Raw genomic sequence first — 21,602 nt, 5'->3', positions numbered from 1 at the left:
CCTGGAGAAGACACATCCAATGCAAAAAAGAACACCTAAAACTGAAAGCCAACAGCCTCCACTGGATTCTTAATGCCCGTTCACCCCTGCGTCTGGAATACAAGGTCTTGCTCTACAACTCTACCCTCAAGCCCATCTGGACATATGGCTCCCAGCTATGGGGCAACGCCATCAGAACGAATATAGACATTATACAGCGCGTCCAATCAAAAACCCTCCGAATTATCACTGGGGCACCATGGTACATTCGCAATCTAAACATCCACAGGGACCTGGGCATTCTTACCGTAAAAGATGAAATAGACAAACAAAAGCGTCCTACAATGAAAAACTCTCTATGCACCCCAATCTCCTCCCGATCCCGTCTACAAAGCAACGACCTGCAAAGCCAGCAATAACTTTCGGGCCCCCTATAGCACTATATCAGTCATATGACAGTTAGTTAGAGTAATTAGGTTTAAGATTTGATACACTTATTGTTAGTCACCATAGGGAGAAGATTCAATAAAATAAATAGCAAAGTATAAAAAAAAAAAAAAAAAAAAAGAAGGTTATTCGGTCGGAGTTGCTGCTGTTGTTCCGGTCACCGATTGTGATCGTTTCGTTGTCAAATTGAACAACGTATGAGCCCTCTAAGTGGTGTTTCTTGTTTGTTCTTGTTTCTTATCGATTAGTTCTAATGTTTCCTGGTAGGTTTCAGGTGGTTGCCAGTATCGTGTCCAGTCTTCCTAGTTGGCAGCTCCTCAGTATTTTGTTGTAATAAAGGATGCAATAACAGAAACATTAATACTTCCAGGTAAAAGAACAGAAACGGAGGTAAAGATGTATACCTTATCGGCTAAGTGGTCTTTTTTGGATAATAAGCTCATTTTAAATGTCAAAATCCCCTTATTTGGTTGACACCCTCCCATCTATTTAAAGTAATTCCGATGCCAGTGAAAAATAAAAACAATGTAATTATTGCAGACTTGAATTCCAAATATTTAGATAATTTTAAAATCGACTCTTATCACCTCATGACTGAAGCAACTTTGAATAAATGTCGAAAATGGAAAGCCAATAACGTATTATGTGAAGGTGCCTGGCCTTGGAGTAGCGCCAGTGAAAGTGCTTGCGAAATTACTCCTTTTAAGCCTAATAGTCACACTAATTGCATCTATAAGAAAATAGAACAGAAAAATTCATACTGGATAGAGTTGAAGAAAAAAGGATGTTGGCTATTTAAGGTTCCAGATATACCAGAAGCTGGATACAATGTAATAAGCAAGAAATAATAGATTTTTCTGAGCAAGGAAATCTTACTTACAAGGAAGTCTTACTATTGTCTGGTTGCATATAAGAACAGACATCAAAATAATAGACGAATAAAAATGTCAAGGCACATGCAAGCTATAATTCATTCTGGGCTCTTGCAGATTGTTCACACATTAACATAAATCATATAATATAATATTGTCATCTAACTATAATTATCAATTGTATTCTGTAGACCATAAATATGTCCACTTAACGCGCCCAGATAAGAAACTTGGCCTTCTGCGAGAGGTTGTACCTTCTATTTGCTTTCGAAGTATCAGCATGTGCACTTCTCCTACTCCAGGTCACTACATGCTTAATTCCATGAGATGCGCTGGCATCTCCAGATTGTACACGATTAATCCAAACTTTCAAACTATTATAATTTCTGAGATCTCTATGATTTCAGTTTTTCGTCCATTGTGTGCGTCAGAGTCGTGGTGACCGGATCGCATCTAAAGAATATGTTAACTTAATTCCAAGTTTTCATCACTTATAATCCCCAAGATCCCAGCGTATATACAGAGTAGGCCTCAGGTTTTCGAGATTTGCAATGGGAGCTAGAAGTCCAAGGGGATCAAATATTCTTGAAACGTCGGTTAGCACTTGTTGTTTTGTGCATTCAGGATTTGCGGCTAGTTCTGCGTGGTATGTCAACGAAGTACCGTTATTGACTGTGCATAATTGGAAATGCTTTATCGGATCAGAAGGTATCTCTCTGCAGACGAGACATGTTTGTCGATACATTATTACGATGTGCGTTGAGAATGCACACCTTGTAGAGTGTCTGCATATTTAGGATTTTAGTTAAATGAAACCTCTACTATATACTTCCCGTTTTCATCGCGACTGTGCTTGGTGAGAAAGTACATTTCAACCGATGAGTTGATATTTTGCTTTTTCAAAGCCTTCTTTGATCTTGCCTAGCACGTGGGCTTGGACAAGCACCTCCTTGTCATGTCTACTTTTACCGAAAATGTTTCAGTAACAAAGATTTTTGATGCGGAACGTGTCGTCTATCCGAGAGGTTGGATACATCGGATACTTACGACAGTTCAGAGCCCGTATTCAACAAAACATGACATGTTATGGAATCACGATTTAAGTTCTTAACAAACACCATGGTCGTAGGTGGTGTACTTCGCTTGATATCCTTTTCCTCTGAATAGTTTGCAGTGCCTGGTGAACATATAACTGCTGAAGTTCCCGCTCCTTGGGCCAAATGGCTGAGAGTCACCGAAGTTTCTTGTCTTGCGTTGGTGTCTCGTTAATTCTACCCTACCACTTGGGTAGTGGCAAGCAGTGTGTGTTTGTCCGTGCACATGAAAAAGAAAGTTATTATTTTTGCAATATTTACAAAGGCATGTAGACTGCACCTGTTGACCCTATGACTAGATCGCAAACAGTTATAGCCCTGGGATTTTTCCTTTGCAAAATTTTGCCTTTGCAATCCGGGTAAATTTAGAAACTGCTGACCATAGATAGTGTGTTCTGTGGATTTACATATGTTGCATCTACCGCCTTCAATTGCAACCATTGATTTGGTAATCCTTTTATGTTTTTCGATTTTTCTTGTTGTCTTGCCACCAGTAGCAAGCATCTAGAATCTAGAAACTTGTAGAATTCCTCGAACGTGGGGGAATCTGTGTCCATACTGCGTTCAATCCACCTGCGCCGTGAGTCAGAATAGATTATTACTATTAAATGATTATCGAGATATCTTGTCCAGTTTGGTTTACAGCATCCAGGCCGCATTCCAGCAGCCTCATCAAACAGCAGTGTTTTCAAATAATGAAACTTCACAAAATCTTTATACAAAATTAATATAATGTAATAGTATGTCCCCAAACTTGACTGGCAATAAAGCCAGTGCATCGCGAAAGGACATGCGAATTACTTAAAAAATTTACACATCATTTAGGCCTATTTACCATATACTTCCATTGGTAGCAGTCTACGGCCCAAAAGGTGGTGCATGGTCGCAAGATCGCAAGATCGCATCTAGGACGCATAATGTCCTCCTGTGCACTGTGCACGCGCTTTGCTCGGGATGGTAGATCCTGGGCCAGGATGGGAGTCGTTTTCCAAAATCTTTTAAGACGGAACGGTGGTACCGCTTCCTTGATTGTGCTCCCAAGAGTTGTGGGTCTCCTTGGGTAACTTAGATGCTACGTAATGCGCCAACCGATGGTGCGATTCCCCGACCAAGGCTTGAAACATTGACCGTGCTTAGCATCGACCGTATTAAATCAGTATTATTATTTTGCAGCCCGGGCAATGCGTAGATGGCGTTCATCTGGAGTGTGAAAACGAGGCGAGAATTGTTGTACCTCTTGATCATCATTCCCTAAGCCACTTCGTAATTTCCCTCCGTGAGCTGCATTTGACAGATGCCTTTGTCGCGATTTACTTGGAACGACTGTTTGAGAAAGTGCAACTTCTGAACACTACACAAATTATTTTTATTGTGTATAAGGCTTGTAATGTTAATTCCCGTAAAGTAAGTTCCCAGGCAAAGCAAACACCAATTTGATAAATTTACAAAACGTTAAATTATTCTATTTGTGATCGGGTTAATATATGTAGATATTTTCGTATAGGGCGTTTCGCGTTAGATCAGCCTCTTCTCCGTTTTCTCTCTCTCATGAAAAGGGTCGGATACTCATCATAAAAAGCAATACCAATATTGTAGATCAACTAGCACGTCTTAATCAAAAAGTCAAGTGCATAGTAAAAGTAAGTCAGTGATTCGAAATTTCAAAGTTTTTTTAGACTTGTACTATCATTGTTTCTTAGCATACACATATCTCATCCTAATAAAAATCATTAAAAAATAAATTTATAAAATCTGTTTGATCAAATTGTGAACTGAAAAAAAAAATTGATCTAAGAAGACTCTCAGATCGGAGTAACAACGAGTATCCTTGCTCGCTCGAAAGTCCGTGTCGCCGCTCGTATGGGCATTTCATCTACTCCAGTAAACACTTTCTCCACGATGCCTCGTTTCCACTCTCGGCGTGGTATGGCCGAATATCAGATGAACACCTCGAAAGCTCGACCACTGCTCACCCTCGATGTTCTTTAGCTCGAAAACCTCGTTGAATCTTGGGCCCTCTCGATTGGGCTCCAACGAAATATTTCCCATCACTTTTTATCTTGACCACCAGTCCTCGTCGGTTCTAGAAGTTCCTAATAGCCTCGATGAAGGAATCATAGCCATCTCCAACTGAATGGCCTTCGTAATTAAAGAGGTCAACAATGACACCGCCCTTTTTTCAATGCGAAGTCCAATCGTCACGTGCAACTAACAAAACGAACAAACAAAAATAATCCTGTGTACTTGAATGCTTATTCGTTGGCTTCCAGTCGGTCCTCTGGCAAGGTGGCACACATACACTCCTTACATGCATGACTCTTTCGTCGTTAAAGTCCGGGGACAACCTTCGCAGTTGACGTCCTTCATTCGGGATCTTTATGGCCTTGTCTTGGCTATCCCGAAAGAACCCTTAAACACTGCACCTGCAGGATTAGTACACGAATTGTGTCGATGGTCCGGAACAGGCTGTCTTCTGTTTGGGTTTTTGGTTGGTAAATTCAATTTGTATTTTAATAAACATGATCTGCCTTCTTTTGGTGTCGTTATAAGACTGATTTTTATTCTCGCTATGAGTACATATGAAAGCTAATTTTGGAGTGGGGTGCTTATGCTGTGTTTGCGAAATAGCGTAGGTCAGCGTTTTCGGCCGAATGTCTGTGGCCCAGTTGTTTACAAGATTCAGCTTTGGGATTCCTCTGCGTCGACTGTTCGATGTCCGTGTTGAACGGCACCGCCGTTAGTGGGTCAGTGTCCGAGGGGGTTTGGGTGGAGGTGATGTCATCTGCAAGACATTAGCGGTAACTTGCGCTCTGATTTGTTTTGTCCATACTTCTCACTGTTACTGGCCTCCACTTGACTCTGGATCAGTTGCTCCATTAGCTGTGATTAAACTGTAGCCCTCGCTTCACCATTCAGCGTTTTCACTAACCTTTGATTTTTATACCCGTTACTCGTAGGGTAAAAGGGTATACTAGATTCGTTGAAAAGTATGTAACAACCCCTATAAAGTATATATATTCTTAATCATTAGCAAAGTCGATTGAGTCATGTCCGTCTGTCCGTCTGTCCGTCCGTCCGTCCGCCTGACCGTCCGTCGATTTAATGCTGAGATCTTAGGAACTATAGCAGATACAAAGTTGAGATTAAGCATAAAGATTCTTGAGATCCCGGACAGCGCAAGTTTATTTCAGCATCCTGCCACGCCCACTCTAACGCCCACAAATCGCGAAGAACTAAAATCGCTGAAATCTCGGGAACTGTTAGAGCTAGAAAGTGTAGAGCTAGAAATTCAGTATGTATAAACTTTGGATGCCAGCGCATCTTTTAGTGGTACTATTATCTGGCCACACGCATTCGCATTTTCAAGACAACCTGATATCTCGGTAACTAAAAGTGTAGTAGAAAGTTCGGATTAAGCATGTAGATTTTTATGATGCCCCAATTGCAAATTGTTTTTTTTTTCATCTAGCCACGCCCACCCTAACGCCCACAAAACCCGAAAAACCAAAATTGCAAAAATCTCCGAAACTAAAGGAGCTAAAAAGTTAGGCCTAACAATACGTATTTTAGGGTTGCCACTGCCACTTCCAACGAGTTTTTATCCGGCCACGCCCACTCTAACGCTCACAAACCGCGGAACACTGTGGCGTCTATAATAATATTATGAATGCCTTCGTTTGGCCTTGTATAACTTATTTATGTTAATATCTATCGATTTACCAACGATTTTTCAAATCGGAACATTTTTCGCTACTTATGAAGAAATTTAGGTTATAAGGCAGTGACGTCACTATCAGTTACTCGACATGCTTTCTCCGACAATAGGTTGCGCTTGGGTAATTTCCACTAGCAAAATGAATATTTTAAAATTGTGTAAAACAGTAACGGGTATCTTATAGTCGCGGCACTCGACTATAGCGATACTCTCTTGTTTTTCTAGTGCTCAACGCCTATGCTCTAAGAGCTCATTTGCTTTCGAAAATGCATTTAGCGCTTTAGCTTCCAACAGCAATAAAATTTATTTTTGTTTTTTTCTGGAACTTCCCCGAACACTTGCAGTGGGATTCATTCATTAAGGTTAGTGATGAATGTGTTATTGCACAGCTCAAGCCAAAACAAAAATTCAATAAATATGTGAACGCTTCCCTGTATTTTTTTTAGTAAATGCTCTGCCGTAAGGTGATTTTAAGCACCTCTAATGTACACTGATAGACTGGTTCAGTGTACTCTCCAATGGATATTACCTTTTCGAGGTCGGTCTTGGCCCGGTTTTCGCGGAAGAATTTTTTTTTGGTCTCTTTTTCATGTTGGTCTCACACAGGCATTTTTTTGAAGAACTTTGTCAATGTGCCTTACATAGTCGGCAGCATTTTCGAAAAACATTACCAAGTCGTCTACATAGACATAACAAGTTCTTCTTATTTGTTCGCGGAGAACGATACTTTCCTTCGTTCACGGATAAAGCTCTTTGCTCACGGTCTTTTTTGCCAAAATAAATCTGGAAGTACCATGATGGTATAATTCAAGGGTGGTAATAATTGTTGCCTTTTCTAAGCTAGCTAGAATCATAGGAATGCTTGGCATAGGATAACGATCGGATGTCGTTTGCTCATTCAGTTTTCTAAAGTCGATAACCGTCGGCATCAGACCCTTTTTTGTCAACAACCCACGTTTGAATGTTAAATGGCGACCTGAGAGGTCTGATAAAGCCATCCTTAACCATTTGATTTCTGTATTAATGGGGTGTAGCTTTGAATATATGGGTTCGATACCCTCATTACGAATAGTGGCAATAACTGAGGTGATAAACGGAAGCGCCTTGTTAAGGCGCGAAAGAACTTGTTTCCCTCTTAAGGATCATTTTCTTAAATTCCTCGAGATCGGGACTAAAAGGTTATCGATATTTGTGCTGTTCATATTATCGCATTTGTGATTTTTACGTTGTTCAGATACGTTTCGATATCTGATTACGCTGTTACGTTCGCCCCAGGTTGAAACCTACTTTGCCATCAAACGTATTAAGGGCATCAAGTAGCAGTGTTGCCATTTAAGCTTATTATAAGATTGTTCTATTTGAAATTGGAAAAGCTTGTAAGATTTGCATTTCACTTATAGCTTGAAATATAGCTTACTTTTACATTTTATCTAGCATATTCTATCTTTAAATATATTTGCGACATCAACGGAAAAATATGCTTTATGCCATGAAAATGACGAAGCTTGTTCTCTTTTGCCGATGATTTTGTGCGTTTCATATGATCGTGAATTTATTTCAAATCGATAGTGTCATCGAAGATCGATATGTTTGCTGAAGTTTTTCCACCAACCTCTTGGAGCTGTGAAATACTTCTTTTTAATTTCTCAGATACGGATTGAGCAGGCATGGGAAATGTTGACGTAGGTACACCTTGCCAGGAAAATATATAATTCTCATAAAAAAAGGAAAAATATTTAAATGACGATAAAGATGCTATTCATATATATAGTGACATATCTGTAACCTCGTCACCTCCACGTTAAACATAAGTAAGGAATGGATAAATTATATTTGTAAGCTTAATCAAGAGTGGAAATTTCCTATACTTATTTGTAAACTTAATCAAGAGTTGAAATTTCCCATACATATATGTTAAGCCAATCGACAGTGGAAAATTCTAAAGTAAACTTTCCCAGACTTTCAAAATAAACACAGAGAGATCGCAGTGCCCAAATTCTTTCCCATACTGCAGATCGAAAACAAAACAGTCTTATTACCAGACTCTAGCTTAGACTAAACATTCAAAACAAAATGTTCCACAACCGATTAAAGCCAGAGTAGGAGTCGTGCTAAGGACATTTAGAAAGAGCAATCTTGTATTCAAGGGAAATGAACTTGAATACAAGAGAATTAAGCTTAGCTTTGAGAAAGTTCTCTCAGAGAACATAAGAAATGTGAAAGCCCAAAACCAAGGCTTCATTAAAAATTAAAACATAAAATCAAATCAGTTCTTGACAGTTCACAGAATAGTGAAGTTTAGTTTAAAACTCAGAGTTCAGCTTGAGACATACTACTTGTTCGTAATATGTCAGTGAGTTCAACTTAAAATAGTGTGTAAAATAGTGGTATAATAGAGAAATAATGTTTTTTTATTCAGATTCCTTATACGAAATATGTTATTGGCGCAGTCGGTAGGATTTCAATAAAATTCGGTACTGGTCAGAACTGGACTACTAAACAACTAGTATCCTTGACCGGCGAAGTGTACACTTGAGATCCGCAAAAGAATCGTGATCCTTAATCGCAGAACCGTGACAAAACGTAGTCGCTGACCCTAATCCCAGAACCGTGAACCGTAGTCGCAGAAATTCACTAAAATTTTAAAATACAAAAACATTTTAATTCATTTACAAGTGAAAGAAAACCCAACAAAGACATTTACTTAAAATTCTACAAGTAAACAAAATTTTACAAGTGAAATAAATGAAAAAATGCCCAGCAAACCCATTCTAAAATTCTACAAGTGAACAAAAATTCCACAAGTGATATAAATGAAATACCTAGCAAAGACATTCCAAAATTCTATAAGTGAACAAAAATTTCACAAGTGAAAATTTCACAGCAAAGACATTTAACAAAATCTTACAAGTGAATAAAATTTTACAAATAAAATAAATGAAACCCATTCACAATTTTATAAAACTCAACAAAGAAATTCAAAATTAATAAAGTAAATTTTACAAAGAACCAAAACCCATTTTTGTAAAATAAAAAACATTCAAAAGAAAAACTAAAAACTTTGTGAAAAAATAAAAACCAACATAAAATATGACTTCACCACAACTACTATCGGAGATTCATCTGAATCAATTATTAAGTCAACTGAAGGAGCTACAATATTTTGATGGGACTCCAGGTAAACTATTCGAGTGCATCAATCAAGTGGAGTACTTATTGCAACTTTACCCAACACCAGACGCGAGACGAGCCCACATCATATTCGGAGCAATTAGAAGACTAGTAGTGGACTAGCACAGGAAACAGTGGGACAAGCAAGCAACTAGCCATCTATGAAGGGAGCACTATCCACATCATTTAAGGATCACCGCCCCTATGAAACATTTATAAAACATCTTGGAAACACCGAATATCGCGGAAGTACCAGTAAGTTCACAGAAACCAGAGAACGTCAAGGGTGTCTTTTTTCGGCACCCGAATCACACTCATACATTTCGAGTGTGTGTCGCACTCATGAACAGCAAGAAGAGAGCACACACCCGGAGTGCACAGATCGCTTTGTTTCTTTTGAGTGTTTGCGTTTTTGTCACCCACTCAATTCAATGCACATGATTTAAATGCACAGACACCCGACACACTCATAGCAAATGAAGGGAGTGTCTGAGACATCCATGTTTTTGGGAAAAGTGAGTCGGGTGTCTTGAAATGAGTCGAGTGCCGAATCATGTGTGGATTCGAGTGCACTCATTGTCTGGGTGTACCCTTGCCGATCTCTGATAGAAACCTTTACGATAAGTTAGAATTAGAAACTGATCCAATTGACAAAATAAATTATCGCAGAATGCTTGAAAAAACAATTTGTAACACAATTAACAAAAAACTTTCTGATAGGATTTATATGACATTAGCCAGAAAAGACATAACGACTATTCCAAAACTAAAACAAGCTACAATGGAATTAGGATTATACGACCTAGATCCAGAAGAGAAATTTTAACGAAACAAGAATAATTATAGGAATAGAGGAAACAAAAATCAGGGAAATGATCAGAAGTACTACAATCAAAGAAGTTACAATTCATATTATTCTTTGACTTCTCAGAATTCACAAAATCAAAATAGATCAAATCCCACAGATCAACCATTAAATTATCACACTCTTAGGAACAACCTAAGTCTAGGAAAACAACAAAATCCTTTGAACTTCCAACCCTCAACTTCTAACAACACAAAGACTTCTCCAAATGCCCCAGTAAAGATACAGACAGAAAGCCAAAGCGAATAAGACTCGGAAACAGACCAAAACATCCTTATGTAAAATTAAAATTTAAAAATAAAACTTATAAAGGAATGATAGACACAGGCTCATCAATCAATATTATGAATAGTAATTTTGCAAAATTAAAAGGAAAGAAAGAAAACCTAATAGTAAACCATATTAGAGGACAGGTTGAATTAAGCAGTTGAATTAAGTTACAATAAAATCATCTGCAGTATGCCCGTCTGAACAGAAATTTTATTTACATACATTTTCAAACCAGTTGGATATTTTGTTAGGCAGACAATACTTAGAAGCAGCTAAAGCCAAAATGCCTTACTCCGCCCTCCACGGAAGATCACTCAGTCAATTTTGCTATTGATATCGAACTAAAAGAATGTAATGAGTTTAGATTGAAACACTTAAATAGTGAAGAAATCGAAAGTTTAAAAAAGGTCCTATAAGAATATAGTGACATCCAGTACAGAGAAGACGAAAATTTAACCTTTACTAGTACAATAAAACATTCGATCTAAACACAACACGAGGATCCGGTTTATCGCAAGCCATATAAATACCCTCAAAGTGTTAATGAAGAAGTTAACAAACAGATAAAAGAGATGATAGAACAGGGAAAAACTCGTAAGTCGAAATCTCCTTACTGTTCACCCACCTGGGTTGTGCCCAAAAAAGCCGATGCTTCTGGCAAACAAAAATTCCGACTAGTTGTTGATTATCGATATCTAAATGAGATAACGATCAATGACAAGTTCCCCATTCCAAGAATGGAAGAAATATTAGGTAAACTTGGCAGATGTCAATATTTCACAGCAATTGATCTAGCCAAAGGATAAAAATGGATAAAAATTCCATAGCTGAAATAGCATTTTCGACTAAGCATGGTCACCACGAATATACACGTATGCCATTTGGTCTTAATGCACACGCGACATTTCAAAGGTGTATAAATAATATTTTAGAAGATTTTAGATTAATCTATAAAGACTGTTTAGTACATTTAGACGACGTAAAAATTTTTTCCACTTCATTGGAAGAACACATCTTGTCTCTAAAGAAAGTTTTTGAAAAACTGAGGAATGCAAATATAAAGCTACAATTGGGTAAATGTGAATTCCTAAAGAAAGAAACAGAATTCTTAGGACATGTTGTAACAACAAATGCTATTAAACCTAATACTAATAATATAAGTGCCGTAACTAATTTTCCATTACCCAAGACTCCAAAGCAAATAAAGTCATTTTTGGGACTATGCGGTTTCTATCTTTCCTAATCTCGCGAATGTAGTAAAACCAATGACACTTAAAGGAACTTTTAGCAATCGTTTGGGCAACAAAATACTTTGGACCTTATTTATTCGGAAGACCTTTTCAAATACTTAGCGATCATAAACCCCTTGTTTGGCTAAATAACATTAAGGAACCAAATATGAAATTACAACGATGGAAAACTAAATTAAACGAATTTGATTACAAAATCACATACCTTCCTGGAAAAGAGATTTACGTAGCAGACGCATTATCTCGGACTGGAATCGAAGATTCCACTTAGGAAGATAATTCAAACTATATAGCAATTACCGAAAGACCGTTTAATTATTTCTCAAGACAAATTGAATTTCAAAAAGGAGACAAAAATTCAACCGAAGTCAAACATTATTTCCATAAATTATAAATAAAAAGCAATTACAAGGAAATGACTGAAGAATCTGCAAAGGATGTAATCAAGGAATACCTATGTACTAAAATCAGTGCAATTTACATGTACAATCCAGGTAACAACAATAACTAATGGACAAAATATGGAGATAAACCCCATCGAAGCGAATAACGGATATTTTATGTTCAAAACAGGAACAATAACAATCCCGACAGATTTCGAATATGACTTCCTAAGCGTAAATCTAACAAAGACACAAAGAACTTATGAAAACCTATTAAAAGAAGCAAAAACAGTAGTCAGTTTTCGCTGGTTTTGGCACAGATTTATGGGCTATTAACCTGCCACATAAGTGATTAAAACATGGTTTCCCCCACCCCGAAACCCATTATCCGTCGTCTCCTGTTATTAGAATTTCCCCTCACCACCCCTCAAGTCCTATTAGTCAGTATGGATTCTGGCACAGAAATCAGAAAAAAAATAAAATCAGTGCACGTGTTCGAAGAAGTAATAAAATGTGACGATTGTGTCATGATTAGTTTTCGAACCCCCTATTCGTTGTTTGAGAATATTGAAATGTATTCCTGACCCTAACTAGCAAGATGGGGAACGTCTTGATGGGTTAAATTAAGTAAGCCTCTGTCTACGTGTGTGCCTGTGTATGGTTGAGTGGGAACTCCACTCGGATACTTATAACGATATGAAGAACCGATATACGTTCATGGACGCACCATAATAAAATTGTCAAGTGGATAGTCAAGTATAAGTCAATGTCTTAAGTTGTTTATTCAAATTTCAGATTTTTTAGATTTCAGTACTTCAAAACAAAGGGACACAGACTAAAAAATTTGCATTCGAGTCGTTGTTTCTTAACGCTTGCATTTCTCACAGTAATAAAAATGTCAATTCATGTGCCTACATTTATTGGGTAAACATGTACCAACTCAATTAACTGAAGGAGAAAAGGGATACAAAGTGCTTGGGATATCTGACTTTCAATACAGTTGAAAAATTGAATTGGATTGTTGTCGGGTCTAGGAGTATAACATATCTGTATGCCCTTTCATTAAAAAAATGAGAGCAGTTTAATTCAGCATCAGTTCGTCAGGAGCACCAAAATCACCATGAGCGTTATGTCCGTGAATTTTGTCGATTCGTTTCAGGCTTTGGAATTGTTGACGGATATCGAAATCGGTGACCAAGACTCCGATGTGGTGGTCATCGAAGACTCGGAGCCAATCTATATAACGGCTCTCGACGAAGAAGAAGAAGAATAGACAGGAATCTGATGGAAGTATTCGCCACCTATTCATCATCAACGCAAACGTTTCCACAGGAGTTGGAATCACTCAAATGGGAAGATTTTCCATTTGGAGATGAAACGATGAATGTACTTGGAAATGAGTTTTTGAATGAGCACTTTCAATGTGCTCAAAGAATTGATTTGGATGATCCGGAAAAAATTGATTTCCCAGACGACGACTCCCGTTTTGATGATATAAAAGTGAATTACAATCAGTATCGAAAATTACTGAACGATGAAGACGATGAGTTTTTAATTAATATTGCCAATAGGTTAGATATTTAAATAAAACAAATAAAATAAAATAAAAATATTTAAAATTCAAATTTACAAAAATATTTATTTTTCACGCCCATATTAACTTAAATAAATAAAACAAATATTTACTTTAACAACAAATGTGTTTATTTTATTATTTCTTCATTTCATTGATTTTGTTTTCATTATATAATGAAATCATTATTTAATTATCTGAAACAAAGTTATACAGTCTGAAATATTTTGTTTGTATTTTTAATTTTTCTGCTCATTTTTTTTCTAGATTATAATATATTGATTAATTCGGACCTGTACTGCCAACAAATGGACCGCTTTAAGGCAGCACTCATGCAGAAGAGGCCATCTTTGATCAACAGAGGCCGAATTGTCTTGCAGACAACGCCAGCCCACACACATCTTTAGTGACCCGCCAGAAGCTCCGGGAGCTCGGATGGAAGGTTCTTTTGCATCCACCGTATAATCCGGATCTCGCACCAAATGATTACCACCTGTTTCTGTCCATGGAGAACGCGCTTGGTAGTCTGAAGTTGGCCACAAGAGAGTCCTGTGAAAATTTCCCAATAGGGAAGCGAGCTTCTATGAGAGGGGCATTATGAAGTTGGCATCTCATTGGGAACGCGTCATCGTACAAAACGGCGTATATTTGACTTGAATCGCATTATTGTAACCAATTTTATAAACAATTGAAAATTCAATAAAAATACCGCAAGACTTTTTTGATAACCTAATTTATTCATAATGTTTCCTGCCGCCCTTTCGTACTCAAAATTTTTATGTCATCCACAAGTGTCGATTCCTTCCGTATCTGAATCCTTACTCCAGATACATGTTTTTCGGTGTACACCATGGATAGAAGTTATCATTTCAACTTCTTCACACTCAAGTAGATTTGTATTTTTAAAGAGAAGTCGCAGATAGTGAGAATTTAGTAGAACTCCATTAAACTTTTTGAGAAACAATTTAATTTGATTCGAATACATAATGTACATCCCAGATTTTAAGTTAAAAAAAATGATGCTCTTTACCACCTGCTTACCGAATTTATTCTAAAACAAATTTTAACGTTTTACACAATTTTAAAATATTCATTTTGCTGATTAAAATTCCCCAAGCTCTACGTATTGTCGGAGAAAGAATATTGAGTAACTGATAGTGACGTTACTGCCCATGTGAGGCCTTATACTCTAAATTTATTAACAGAAATAAGTTATACAAGGTCAAACGAAGGCATTGGGGTGGGCGTGGCTAGATGGGAAAAAATTAATTTGCATTTGGAGCATCATAAAAATGAACATGCTGAACTTACTGTCACTTATAGTTACCGAGATATCAGCATTTCTAGAAATTGCGAAAACCGTCTTTTGATCCTTGTGGGCGTATGGGTGGGTGTGGCCTAAAAGATGATGTGGGTTTATAAGATGCGCTGGTATCTAAAGATTATACATTCTGAATTTGAACTCTCTAGCTCTAATAGTTCCTGAGATTTCAGCGATTTTAGTTTTTCGCGATTTGTGGGCGTTAGAGTGGGCGTTAGAGTGGGCGTGGCATAATGCTGTAATAAACTTGCACTGCGTAGGTACTTCAAGAATCTTCATGATTAATCTGAACTTTGTATCTCTTATAGTTCCTGATATCTCAGCGTTCATACGGATAGACAGACGGTCATGGCTCAATCGTCTTCGCTTTTCATCCTGATCAAGAATATATGTACTTTCTAGGGTCTGAAACTCTTCGTTCTACCTGTTACATACTTTTCAACGAATCTTAAATACCCTTTACTCTACGAGTAACGGGTATAAAAATATCTAGTTTTCTTCATATTTTCTACCCTGACTTGTAGATATCTTAAATCCTGTAAATGAAAAGTCATTACTTTCAATTTATGCCAAGTCTATTTTTAAATTCGGCTTTTATTGGTTACTTTTTCTCAAACCATATTTTTCTTGAAGAAAAACTATTTCTGCTCTCTTCTAACTACAGGTCATCTTTTTTAAACTCACACCCTATTGTTTTCCTTTTTCTTGAACAATCGGTATCTTGAATCTTCTGATCTATTCTAACCAATGGACTTTATTTTTAAGACTGAGATTCTATTTGGTTTCGAACCATGTCAAACCATGTTGTAACTCCCAAACTTCTAAAATTTGTGAACGCCCACTTTAAAAAATCGCAGAATTTAATTAGTTCTTTCCAAGCCATTCTCTTTGCAACATTGTTGTTAGCTTGAAAACTTGACAAGAAACAATCAAGTAAAAGTGTAGTGAAGTGTGTTCGTGCAGATAACGAACGCCGGTAAAGCAAATTACGTTTCAAAGTTAAAGGGGACTGCCAAATTAAAGAAACCTTCTGGACGCCTTGATATTCCAATTGCAAGTGCTCACTCCAAATTTATTCAGGCTCTTCTAGAGCTATTAGTTGAGTTTTTAGATATAATAGTCTATAGTAATAGAGAGCTTTCGCTATCTGTCTCTCCCGCGAGGGCGCAGCTTGAGCTTCAAGAGATCTTAGGTACTAATTTACATTGATAAACAAATGTAACCATCCTCCGAATCGACCAAACATTGGCCGCGTTGACAGCATCAGCATATGCTTCAACTAATAGGAATAGGTGCAAGGGGGTGAATAGATCGTTTATATAGGCCCGATTTTGTTTTGACTACAGCCACTCGAACCTTTCCATCATGTCCTGGAACGACCTCTACGACTACGCCCATTATTCATAGTTAAGGGGGAATGTTCTCGTCGTGAATTGCCACCACCGTCCCGATATTTGGTCCATTTCTCTCGCTGCTGTAGTCTTAGAAGATATTCCCTCGACCAATCGCTCCAAAATCGCTGTTTGATTGCTGAGACTAATTTCCATCTCTGCAAGTACTTGAGGTTGCCGTCTGCCTTTGGCTGGACGGATGCGGGCGGCAGCGTTGCTAGCGCTGTGCCTACTAGCAGATGCGCTGGCGTGACAACCTCTCCCTCGTTGGGACTGCGATTGTCCACGATGAGCGGCCTTGAATTCAGGATGGCCTCTACCTCCACTATGACGGTATGAAGCTCGTCCTCCTTCAGAGTAGCGTTGCCCATAGCCTTGAGAAGAAGATGATTGGCCGACTTTAAGGCCGCTTCCCAAAGGCCGCCTATATGTGGCGCTATGGGAGGGATGAGTTCGATGGTGAATCGGTGGGCCGCAGCACACGCCATGACGCTCTGGTCATTGGTGTCGACAGGTTCCAAGAGCTCCTTCAGGACTCGCGCAGCTCCCAAAAAATTGGTGGCGTTGTCGCAATACATCTTGACAACATGACCACGACGACCCACAAACCTGGATAAGCGTAAAAGAAATTATTAGACGTCAAATCTTTCACGATCTCCAAATATACAGCCTTTGATGCAAAACAGACAAACACTGCTATGTACGATACATCTTTACTGGCTGCTTTCCACGAATTCCAAGTGAGACTTTAACAGGCCCAAAGAGACCGACTCCGCTGATTTCAAAGGGTCTATTTCCCTGCAATCGATCCTTTGGTAAATTACCCATTATCTGTGATAGAAGTTTCGGTTTATAGTGAAAACAATGTATGCACTGCCGTACAATGGCACTGCACTCGCGACGCTCATTTATTAGCCATATCACTTGCCTGAGAAGCCCGACCAACGACCGTGGGCCCGCATGACAATTAGTTCTATATAAGTTCCTCAAATATTGGGTCACAAATTTTGCAATTTTTTGCATTAACAATGGGAATTTCGCGTTGTGAGCAATGGGGGCATGTAAAAGACGGCCACCGACGAGCAATAAGGAATATGAAGAAGTATCATAGTTTTCAACAGATAAAAAGGGTTTAGCCCGCAAATTAGCTGATTTCTGCAGTCTTACAATTTCTTCCGCAAATTCTGTTTTTTGGACGGCTTCAACTACTTTCAGAAATGCCGTTCCGAGCTCATCAGCTGACGGACAACGGGAATTCCACGTTATCTTCTTCCTTCGGTTAATAAATCGATACATATAAGCCACAATGCGAACTACTTTCAGATACGACGATGACCTTTCTACAACATTTAAAATTGGGCTTAGCTCAACATCGGCCGCGATGAGAGCAACGCGTAATTTTTTGGTTTGAATGATGAAGATGTGAATTTCTTGGCCAGTACTCGTCTTCCTTTTGTAAAAAACTGGACCGCCGTACCAAAATGCGGCATTTAACACTTTAACAGAGCATCCTCGCGAAACTAAATCTGCAGGGTTTTACTTGGCTGGCACATGCCGCCAAACAGCTGATAAAACAATGTCTTGAATATCTGAAACTCGATTAGAGACAAATGTAGCAATCTGAGATGGATGAGTTTGTATCCAGTGAAGAACCACTTCCGAATCGGACCAAAGGACAACACTCTCGACCGGAAAGTTAAAGATGCTGCGAACTTCTTCCCAAAGCTTTGCCAACAAGTGCGCTGCACACAGCTCTAGTCTTGTCACCGTCTTTGTTTTAAAAGGAGCCACCCTAGATTTTGCTGTTAGCAACTGTACAGACACCCCACTTGGATCCACCACTCTAACATACAGGCAATACCCATAGGCTCGTGTAGACGCATCAGCAAACCCATGAATTTGACATACTGCTTGGTTGCTTGTTCCCACGAATCTTGGAATAACCACTTTTTCCAAGAGTGCATAATCGTTTTTTTACTAAATTCCACTTTTTCTCAAAGTCTTGGGGCACAGGATCATCCCAATTCAGACTCAAAAGCCAGAAAGAGTGGCGATGGAAGACAAAATTGACCTTTTACTCACTACCTGATCTGGGAAAACTTTCCTTACGCCGTATTTGAAGACATCCGTCTTTGGATTCCAGATTAATCCAAGAGTTTTAAGATCTTGAAGATCTCCGGGAAAAATGTCCCCATTCGAGTTATTGCACGTGCTTGTATTACAATTTGAAGCCCATTTTCTCAAAGCAAAGCCCGCTGGTTCTAGGATTTCAATAAGCTCGCGACGAAGAACCATCAGCTCCTCCTCTGTGTCTGCTCCAGTGAGCAGATCGTCGACGTAGAAGTCTGAGCAAAGCGCTCTTGCACCCTGAGAATGCGATTGCGAATGGGTCGCTAAGATACTTTAAGCATCAAACTGCTATAAACGGAGCGGTTGCTGTTCCATACTTAACAGTATTTAGCCGATAAGTTTTTAAAGGGCTGGCCGCATCTCTTCTCCACATGAAACGTTCGCTGCGGCTTGACATTCTAGTTATGTCTGCAACCAGTGCGTATTTGCGACAGCGAAATCTTAGGAGAGTGGAACACAAACATGGCTGTATTGTTGGTCCTACCATAAGAAGGTCATTTAGCGACACTTGGGAAGTAGACTTACAAGATGCATCAAATACCACTCTGAGCTTAGTGGACGTGCTTTGTGGACGCTCTAAACATTGGTAGGGTATAAAACAATGCGGATCTTTCGGTATTGAACCCTCGATTGCAGTCATATGTCCGAGAGCCAAATACTCTTCCATGAACTGCTTGAACATTAACTGTATGTTCGAGTTTTTAGTTAATCGTTTCTCTAACGACAGAAACCGTCTTCTCGCCATCTCAAACGATGATCCGAGATACGTTGGTCTTGATTTAAAAGGAAAGTATACTTGCAGTCGACCAGAGGGTAATCGAAGAATTGTTTCTCGAAAGATTTTCTTACAAAGCATTTCCTCTGGTATATAGTATATAGTACTACTCACAGAATCGCTTTACTAATTTTTCAAGTGGACCAGACTGCTCCACTGTACTCACAATAGAGCACGCTTCAGTTCTTTGGGGTTCTGTAGACCTACACCGCCCAGACACCACCAAACGAAAAATGGTGTATTGCAAAGTAAGTTTATTTTGTTGTTTGATTTGGCCATCCTTCAATAGATCAAAAACGCATCTGATCCAAGCAGCAAATCTACTTTTTGGGGCTTATGAAAAGCTGGATCAGCGAGAGCTAAATTTGTAGGAATGTTTAGTGATTCGAATGAAACTCCTTTTTCTGGATAATAGGAGGAAATAGATTTCAGCACTACTAAATCAACTACTATTTGATATTTTTTAATACGAGAGCTAATCGTTGTTTGCACAAATTGGTGCGCGGATACGCTTGATTTTCCGATTCCCAGCAGACCCTGCATTGAGCTGCCTTGCAGGCGGACACCATGTGTCCTTTTCTCAAACACTTAATACAAGGTGGAACCCCTTTGGTGAATTTGAAAAGAGCTATGAAGGAAGCAGCTGAGAACGATGGACATGTCGTGATAAAGTGGTCATTTGATCTACAGAACAAACATTTGGCTGTTTCTGGGGGTTTGCACGTTTGTGCAACTGCCAGCGATGTTTTGTCCAACATGTTTGTTTCTTGAATCTAGTTGTTCTTTGCGACCTTTAGACCGCCCAGTTGTAGCCTCTTCGGCAGACAAATGCTGAAAGCGCTTATTAAGGGCACTAACACATTCAGACCACAATAATTTGATAATCAAGATTTTCTTCCCACCTAGAGTGAGTCTTTCCATCAACCTTCGACATAACAATGTGAATCAAAAGTGCGTTTGCAATAACCTTTTCGTCGCAAACTGACAACAAGGACTCATATATTGCCGATAGAGTATCAATAAGGGATCGCAACGCGCTTGCTGATGGACTTTGGATAGCCTGAATCTCAAAAGGTCGCGATATGTCATCAAAAAATATAAGGAACTCGTTTGCCTTTGCATAATTCTGATCCGTAACCTGAAAAGCCTTGACAGTACCTAACGCTTCATTTTCTAAAGAACACAATAAATGGTTAAGCTTTTTAACGTTGCTAAGGGATGGGACACTATCATTTATGCTCGAAAACAATCCAATAAAGTTTTTAAATTCAGAATAATTTCCACCAAACTTTGGCAACTGCATTCAAGGTAGGTGCCTTGTCTGCGAAACGGTTGTATTTAGTAACGACTCGTTTAGATTTTTTGATGTCAATTCCAAACCAAATCACTCAAAACCAATCGAACTAAATATGAGTGATCTCCGAATAAATGCTGGCAGTTTTATCAACAAACACTTTTCAAGTACTTCAGATGAGCGCAGTGCAAACACTGAGTGAAAAGCTTCACTACCAATTCACTCAACCAACTTGGTGTATGTATGTAAGTATTAGGCTGGCGATCACGGAACTGAAATAACCGCATGTAACTGTGGCATCACAGCGAAACGAAATTGGCACAAAGAGAAGACGATAACCAAAGTACGGTAATTCTTTTACAGCGACACTTTATGCTGGTACTTGCGGATTAGCGGTACTATATAAATTTGTGATTAAGTATGTTGCATAACCCTTTTTTTAAGTTTTATATTTCTTCTTTGATTTTTTTCTTTTAATGGTTTATTACCTTATTTGTTTGATGCGAACTATTTCGGTAATAGGGCATCTTAATTTTCAAACCAGATTTTTGTGATGACTCCAATATGGAATCTCCAGCGATGCGGCCTTTAAATCCAAATTTTATTGCCCAGCGTCCAGGCAGCGTCGGCTCCAACGAAATGTCCAAATGGATCCAACGACGAAATGTCCAACGATATGGCACACAAGTACACCCGGGGCGCCAAAATGTTCGTGCAGATAACGAACGCCGGTAAGGCAAATTACGTTTCAAAGTTAAAGGGGACTGCCAAATTAAAGAAACCTTCTGGACGCCTTGATATTCCAATTGCAAGTGTTCACTCCAAATTTATTCAGGCTCTTCTATAGCTATTAGTTGAGTTTTAAGATACAATAGCGGTTTCTCGCGAGAGAGACAGAGAGCGAAAGCTCTTTCTTCATGCGAGAGCGCAGCTTCAAGAGATCTTAGGTACTAATTTACACTGATAAACAAAAGAAACCATCCTCCGAATTGATCAAACACAGTGTATTAAATAAATATAAATTAATGTTTTTCTCCTATGGAGTCCACTCGGTGAGTATTTTCCTTCTGGG

At 38.7% G+C, this 21,602-nt stretch overlaps 1 long non-coding RNA gene across 1 annotated transcript; it reads left to right on the top strand.

The window, feature by feature from the left end:
• Positions 1-9,120: 9,120 nt before the first annotated feature.
• On the top strand, positions 9,121-14,076 carry LOC121530378. Its single transcript, XR_005993937.1, has 3 exons — positions 9,121-9,285; positions 9,346-9,533; positions 13,887-14,076. It is a non-coding gene; the product is annotated as an uncharacterized LOC121530378 (long non-coding RNA).
• The last annotated feature ends 7,526 nt before the right edge of the window (positions 14,077-21,602 follow it).

The sequence above is a fragment of the Drosophila eugracilis genome, unplaced genomic scaffold, assembly GCF_018153835.1.
Source record: "Drosophila eugracilis isolate 14026-0451.02 unplaced genomic scaffold, ASM1815383v1 contig_647, whole genome shotgun sequence".
Classification (NCBI taxonomy): Eukaryota; Metazoa; Arthropoda; class Insecta; order Diptera; family Drosophilidae; genus Drosophila; species Drosophila eugracilis.
Note: the sequence above shows the minus strand (reverse complement) of the source record. Positions and strands in the feature narration are given on the sequence as shown.